Genomic DNA, 7,957 nt, shown 5'->3' with positions numbered 1-7,957 from the left:
CTCTATGACATCATGCAGCTGCTGACAGGGTGACTCAGAGCGATTGAGAGAAGCGCTATGCTGATGAGATAGAGAGATTTGGCGGAGGTGGTTCAGCTGTTAAGGGTGCTTGCTGCTTCCGGAATCTCTAAAAGGTGCTAATAAGCTCAAGAGGGAAGGAGGTCCACTAAGGGAGGTTAAAGTTCACTAGGGAGAGTGACACCTGAAGGCACACAGCGTCAACGAGTAGGGGACAAGAAGTGAACAAGAAGTGTTGTCTGGGGCTTACCGGCAAAGCACGGTCAGAACCGGATTCAAATTCTTGGGGTAGGCAGCCTTCTGGGCTGTGAGCTGAAGTAGTTGGCTAGAAAGGGGTGGAGCGGCAAGACAGTATTCAGCTTTGCCATTGGCATTTGTCAGCCTCAGCAATGGGAAGTGGGAATAATAATACCTAATGAAGGCATAGATTATTATGGAATCTAAACGCTGAGTGGGTGTTTACCTACAAAGCAAGATAAACCTCATCCCATGAAATGGCTCAGGAAACCGTGAGAGTCAACTCTGATGTTAGGCAACGTGTGGCCTGGGCTGCCCTCATCTTTGTGCTTTGTGTATATCAAAGGATGACCTTGGATTCCCCTGGCTCCTTCCCAAGTGCTGGGCCATAAAACTTAACATCAACACAGACTTAGAGGTTGTTCTTTGATTACTAGTTGGCCTTCTCTCATCCTGCATCCCCTCTCATCCTCACAAGAAGACATTTGGGTTTGTAGTTTATGTGGCCAACCTAGGGAGGTGGGGGATTTAAGCAGGCCAGAGCTCTCATTTGCTCATTTATGAGGGAATGTCACAAACCCACAGATGCTGGGCTATGGAGCTGCACTCTTAACTGTTGAAATGGGGTGAGTAGAAGAATGGGGCCATTGTAAGCACCAGGCCAAACACCACTTACCATAGAGTAGGGAGGAGGCAGAGGAATAAGAAGCCTGCTTCCTTCAGGCACTTCTCAGAATTGGCAGGCAGTACCTGGTGAGGAACGGCCGCTGCCTGAGTTCCCAGTACTCTGTTGAGTTTATTCTGACAGAACATGTTTTGTCAGAGTGATCTGGGCTTTCTTCTTAAAGCCTTAATGGTTGTCTGGGCAAGGATCAGGAGCCCTCTGCGGGCTGATGTAACCCTGACTGAAAGTGGCACACCTCACGTGGTGTGTGGAAGAAGGGCTGCAGAACAAAGATGGAGACGCTTGACACCAAGAGCCAAGCTGACTTGTAAGAAAAGACGGCCCTCATCGTCATGGGCTCTCGGTGCACCATAAGACTTAGCTTCTGCTCATGTCCCTTGGGAACAGGAAGGGCAGCCGGAGAGGAGGAGAGGGCCGAGAGCAGAAGGTCAACGTTGAGAGCTTGGGCGGCAGCCCCTGACCTGACAGCAACAAGGCTCATCCTTGAGGAGTCCAGCTTGTGGAAGGCCCGTGATGAGCTGTCTTGTTCAGCGTGTGAAGAAGCAGCAGAGCTTTAGACTACATTCTCTGGAGAGAGAAAGGAGGGAGGAGGAGGAGGAGGGCAGAGAAAGAGAGAGAATGTCACCCTAACTCTCGCAGAGATCTCAGACACTAACTATAGGAAATACACATCCTAATTCTTGATTTTTTTCTTTTCCTTCCTTCTTTCCTTCCATCGTTGTTCTCTCTCCCTTCCTCTCTTGCTCTTCCTCTCTTTCTATTTTTGAGACAGGCTGTCACTATGTAGTCGTGGCTGGCTTGAAACTCACTGTTGTAAGTTGGCTTACATGACTTGTAACCCCAGCCTCCCTTTCACGGGATCCCAGGCATGTCCCACGCATGACCACGCATAGAGAGTAGTCACTATTAATCTGTGCATTCTTGAACTCTTAATGCTGCCTAATGCAAACTCGCATACTTGGCAGGCCCTCCTTAAATGGGACAGATTATTCACTGTGCTGTGGTAAAATACAGGCTTGGTCAACTGTGCTAAATGATTTGCACAAAAGCTTCCACCTCACCTCTGATATTCTTCCTTACACGCGTTAAAGGTCTAGTTAACAGTTCACTCTACTGTTACTATGTAGACCAGGCTGGCCTTGAAGTCACAGAAATCCACCTGCCTCTGTCTCTGGAGTTCTGGAATTAAAGGCTTGTTCCACAGGCCTGGCTCACTAGTCTACTTCTAAGATAGATCTTTGACTAAGTGTGAGGTTTGTGTTGCCTGCTATTAGGACTAATTAAACCTCTGTGACCATTAGCTACTTGATGGGGGCCTTGGAGAATCAACCATAAAAGAGGTGGGTGGAGAGAAATAGCCTGATCTGAGTATCTGGCCCTGCCTCTGAGGGCCATGTCTAGGTCCATAGCTCATATTACCACCGAGGCCATACTAATGTCCCTGGTCTGGGCTGTCATCTGGGATCGTGTTGATGTTCAAGGGCTGTGCAGAGCTGGCCCCATCCCTCTCTGGCTGAATCATTTGGGAGATAGGGCCAGGTACCTCACTTGGCAACACAGGAGAGCTGGCCCTGGTGGCAAAGGCATGGATGAGCAGGCCCAAGGATGTAAGAGCAGGAGAGTTGGCCCAGCTTCTGGCTTGTTTCATGTATCAATTAAAAAAATCAATCCACACTATCGCCAACACTGGCTGGCTGTGGCATTAGATGAGCTAGCTAGGACAATGCTGGTGAGCTGGCCCTTGGTGGTGTGGGTGTGGAGAGCTGGAAGCCTAACCAAGTCAGCTACCACTCAGGCCTAGATCCAGGGCTTGGAGTTGGCCCATCCAACATCTACCTCATCTATGAACTGCTGGAGTTCTGAAGGGGCTTGTCCTGCAGATCTCCATGACACAGGGCAACAAATGGATACTGAAGGAGCCCCAGAATGAATAGTGTAGCAGAAGCCAGAGGCCTCATACCAGACCAGTGACTCATTGCAATGAACCTTCACAAGTAAAGCTGTGTGGACAAAAGGGTATACTGTGTGACCCACTGTGACACACCACAGCTTGAACGATGAGATGTTTTGTTTTTTATTTTCTTTTAGGGGGTAGATTACAAGAGCAGCGGGCAAATACGAAGAGAATCAGGGAAATGGATCCGATTGGGGTGCATGATGGGAAATTCACAAGGAATCAATGAAAAGTTAAAATAAAATAAAATAAAATTACAGTTCAGTTTTTTTGTTTTTTGTTTTTCTTATATAGAGTGGTGCCATGTGTGGAGATCAAAGGACAACTTGTGAGAGTCACTTCCTCTAAAGTGTGGTTCCCGTGGGACAAACTGAGGTTGTCAGGCTTGGGGTCTTTACCCACTGAGCCATATCTGTCCTGTGCCTGATGCTGAAGATCTGAACCTAGGTCCCCACACTTAACATGGCAAGTGCTTTACCAGCTGAGCCATCTAGAGCGATCGTGTGTGTGTGTGTGTGTGTGTGTGTGTGTGTGCTTGTGGTTGTTGTTGTTTGAGACAGGGTCTTGTTATAGAGCTCTGGCTAGCCTAGAACTCACTATGTAGAGCAGGCTAGACTCAAACTTGTGACAAACTTCTCCCTTTGCCTCCAGAGTACTGGGATTGATATAGGTGACCACTTTTTTTTTTTTTTTTTCAGTTTTTGGTTTTTTGAGACAGGGTTTCTCTGTATAGCCCTGGCTTGTCCTGGAACTCACTTTGTAGACCAGGCTGGCCTCGAACTCAGAAATCCGCTTGCCTCTGCCTCCCGAACACTGTTTTTTTTTTTTTTTTTTTTTAATCTTTTAAATGTATGCGTTTGTATACAGAAGTAGAAATACAAAACCACTAAATATCTTCAAACATTATAGGAAATGCATACTGTATATGCCAGGGATAATAGTGTACGCCTGTAATCCTACCACTTTGGAGGATGAGGCAGGAGGATTTCAATGAGTTCAAGTCCATTATAGTGGGGGTTACACAGTGAGAAGCTGTCTCACAGAAAAAAACGGAGAAAAGAAAGAAGGAAGGGACCAAAGAAGGTCAGAAAAGTGGAGACTTTCTTGCTACCTCTGTCCATCTACTACTGTTACTAATCATTGCCAGTATTCAGTATGTTTCTCAAAATGGCACATCATGGGATCTCTTTCTCTTTCAAGTCAGGGTTTCTCTATGTTGTTATGCTCTGTAGACAAGGCTGGCCTCAGACTCAGAGATGTGCCTGCCTCTGCCTCTTAAATGGTGAGATTGAAGCTACCATGCTCTGTACATGCCTTAGGATTTTGAAGAACATTGTGTCTTAAATTACACAGAATCTCTGACCAAAAGAAAGTGCACTACAAATTGAGATTCCTTGGTAGTTTGTGGTATGAGTTCTAAGCCATGAGGGGGAAGGGAAGCAGGGGCGGGGGGGGGGGGGGGGGGGGGGGGGGGGGGGGGGGGGGGGGGGGGGGGGGGGGGGGGGGGGGAGGGATGCAGGGGGGGGGGGGGAGAAGAAGATGAGAGAAGACCTGAGAGGTACAGGGAGAAAGGGATGGAAGGGAGAAGTCACCTGTATTTCCTTCTGGAAGGGACTGGAATGCAGCTCAGTAATTGTTCCTTTAGTGCCCCAGGTCCTGAGTCTGTCCCCAGCACTGTCTATATTCCTTTTCTGGGAAATACTCTATCGTTCTTGGTTGTCTCCCTTTCAATAATGTGTATTTCCCAGTTAGAAGAGAGGTGGTGACAAGCTCCTTTCTGTTTGTGAGGCCAGGACCTGGCAGATACCACAGTGGGGTGGGGGAAGGGATGGGAGGAGAGGCTCAGGAAACAGCTCCCAACTGTTAGTGCATTTGGCTCCAGGTCTATCCTAGCTGGGTCCAGAGAAAACCTGCCCAGAGATGGTATCCCTGAAAGCCAGGGCAGGGGCAGTCGGCCAGCACAGGGGAAGGCATAAACTTTGTCAGTAAATATTGATGGGCCAAGCAAGAAGGTTCAGGTTGCAGGGACTGGCTGAAATACAGCTTAGTCACTAGCTTTGAACCTCTGAGACTCTGCTGTCTGTGGGAAAAGGCCTTTAACATGGCTCCCAGGTCAGAGAAGGAGACACATGGATGCTCCTTCCCTGATCATGGCTGGAGTTGCTCAGCTGCCCTGGCCAGGGCCAAGAAGAGGGGCTGATTGAGAGACCAGCAGGGAACAATAGTAGCTCACTGCAGAGTCACTGGGATTGGGGTCACAGATAGAGCAAGGACAGTGAAGCCACACGTGCTCTATCTGACATGGGGAGGGAGAGTGAACGGCAGCCTGCAGCATACATTCCACGTGCTAAGGCACCATAGTTAGATTGTAACTGACTAGTCTAGGGAGCAGTGAGGCCAGAGGACAGCCTTGTCTGCTACCACACCATGCTCCAGGTTGACAGGATATTTCTTCAATGGTGAAATGAACCTATCCAAGTCAGATTAGATTATATTAAAGACAGGTTTATTGGGAAGCAGCTCTCCAATGGGTGAGTTCACTGCCCTAAGGACTGAAGCCAGAGAAATAACCATGAGGAGAAGGGGAAGGAGGGAGAAGAGAAAGAAAGGAGGAGAAAGAGGAGGAGGAGGAAGAAAGAGAAGAAGGAGAAGAGAGAGACCAAAAATGCAAAATGTCTGGTTTATATAGGGAAGAGCCTCTGTGGAAAGGGCAGCCCAATCCCTGGGTTGGAAAATTCAGGGTTGGGGGATCCTCTTCCTCCTCTTCCTCCCCCTCTTCCTCTTCCTCCTCTTCTTCCTCCTCCTCCTCCTCTTCCTCCTCCCCTTCTTTCTCTTCTGGAAGTAGTGTCTCTCTTGGAACTTGCTGTGCAAATCAGGCTGGCCTTGAATTTATAATAACTCTCCTGTCTCTGCCTTCAAAACCTGAGATTACAGGACCATACCACTGTAGCTGGTTTATCACTCAAAATTCTACTTACCACATAAGGGACACAATCCAGGAATATTTTAAAAGAAGTGCAAGTCATTTCAATTGAGATGATCCAAGACACATTACACATTAATAAATTCTACAGAATCCAGGCATGGTGGCTCGCTACCTGTATTCCCAGTACTCAGAAGGCTGAATCAAGAGGATTGACATGAATTTACAGTTAGTATGGACTACATAGCTCCAGTACAGCCTGGGCTACAGAGTTTGCCTCTGTCTCAAAACAAACAAACAACAAACACAACAATAACAAAAAACAAAGAGGGAGGGCTGGGAGGAGCAGAACATTTGCCCATCGTGTACACACACACACACACCACACACACCACACACACACACACACACACACACACACACACACACAAGATCTTAGGTTCAAGCCTGAGAACTCCTTAAAAAGAAAGCAAGAGGGACTGGCAAGATGGCTTAGGGGTTAAGAACACTGGCTGCTTTTCCAAACGTCATGAGTTCAATTCCCAGCAACCACAGGGTGGCTCACAACCATCTGTAACTGGATCCAATGTCCTCTTCTGGTGTGTCAGCAACAGTGTGCTCATATACAATAAATAATAAATCTTAAAAAATAAAAAAGCAAGCTAGAGAGGGGAGGGCAGGGAAAGGAAGAGGGAAGGAAAGAAATGAGAAAGAGACAGCAAAGCCTGGAGTAGTGGCCCATGCCGCATCCCATCACTCAGATGCTGAAGCAAGAGGGTTGTGTTCGACACCAGTCTGACCTACATAGTGAAATCCTACCTATCAACAAGTAGATTTATAAAGCCAGCATTTAATCTGGGCCTAGTGGCACACTTATGTAATCCTAACATCTAGAAGGCTGAAGCAGGAGGCTCATAAGCTCAAGACTAGCCTGGGCTTGCAAGACCCTGTTTCGGGAAAACTTTTAAAGATTTAAGTAAGACTCTAGCTATTTGCCTAGTTGGCAGATTAAAACTGGCGTCTGGGGTTTCTGATTCATGGCCTTTCTAAAATTCTGCATTGCTTCTATGGTAGACACAAAACACAGCTCAACAAGTCAGCTAATGGAGTCTGTTTCATGTAAAGAATTGCCCTTGATTATGTATTTACTACACTACAGCTTCAGCCTTGCTGACCCTCTAACTCCAGAGGGAGAGCCAGTTCTCATCTTTAGGGCCTAAAGCCCACAGGGATGTGAGTGGAGTTGCTGGAGCATGAATAACCATTGGGAAAAAAAAAAAAAAAGCCCTTTTTGATGAGTAGCATTTGTCTTGGGTAACCTAAGTAGCTTCCTTGGAGGCCATTGTGTACATGTGTGACTGATTGTCACCATTCAACCACAGGAAAAACAAGGTGGAAAAGGCTTTTGTTGTTTTAGATGAAATCTCATGTATGCCCGGCTGGCCTTAAACTTACTGTATAATTACATACACAAGCCAATGCACCCAACTTTTACTATTGTTTTTAAAGACAGTGTTTACTATGTAGCTCTTGCTGGATTTTCGGACTTATTTGTAGACCAGGCTAGCTTTGGACTCACAGATAACTGCCTGGCTCTGCCTCCCCAGTGCTGGATTAAAGGTATAGGCCATGATGCCTGGCTCAAACTCAGCTTTGGAGAAAAGGTCTTACTATGTAGCTCAGGTTGGCTTGAAACTTACTGTGTGAAACAAATTAGCTTTGAATTTGAGAACTCAGCAGGTAGCTGAAGATGATCTTGAAAACTGATCTTCCTGTCTGCCTTCCAAGTGCTGTGATTGCAGGGGTAAGACCAGGTTGGGAAACAGGATGGTACTGCCACAAAACGAACCATCCAACCAACCATCCAACAAGTTAACCAACCAACCAACCAACCAACCAACCAACCAACCAACCAACCATCCAACCAACCAACCAACCAACCAACCATTCAAACCATCCAACCAATCAACCATCCAACCAACCAACCAACCATCCAACCATCCAACCAACCATCCAACCATCCAACCATCCAACCATTCAACCATCTAACCAAACAACCAAGGCCAGCTCATTAGGTAAATGTGCTTGCTGCTGAACTGTAACTTTAATTTTTTAAAGGTCTACTTTTTTTTTTTTTTTT

This window comes from Mus caroli, chromosome 4, assembly GCF_900094665.2.
Source record: "Mus caroli chromosome 4, CAROLI_EIJ_v1.1, whole genome shotgun sequence".
Lineage (NCBI taxonomy): Eukaryota > Metazoa > Chordata > Mammalia > Rodentia > Muridae > Mus > Mus caroli.
Note: the sequence above shows the minus strand (reverse complement) of the source record.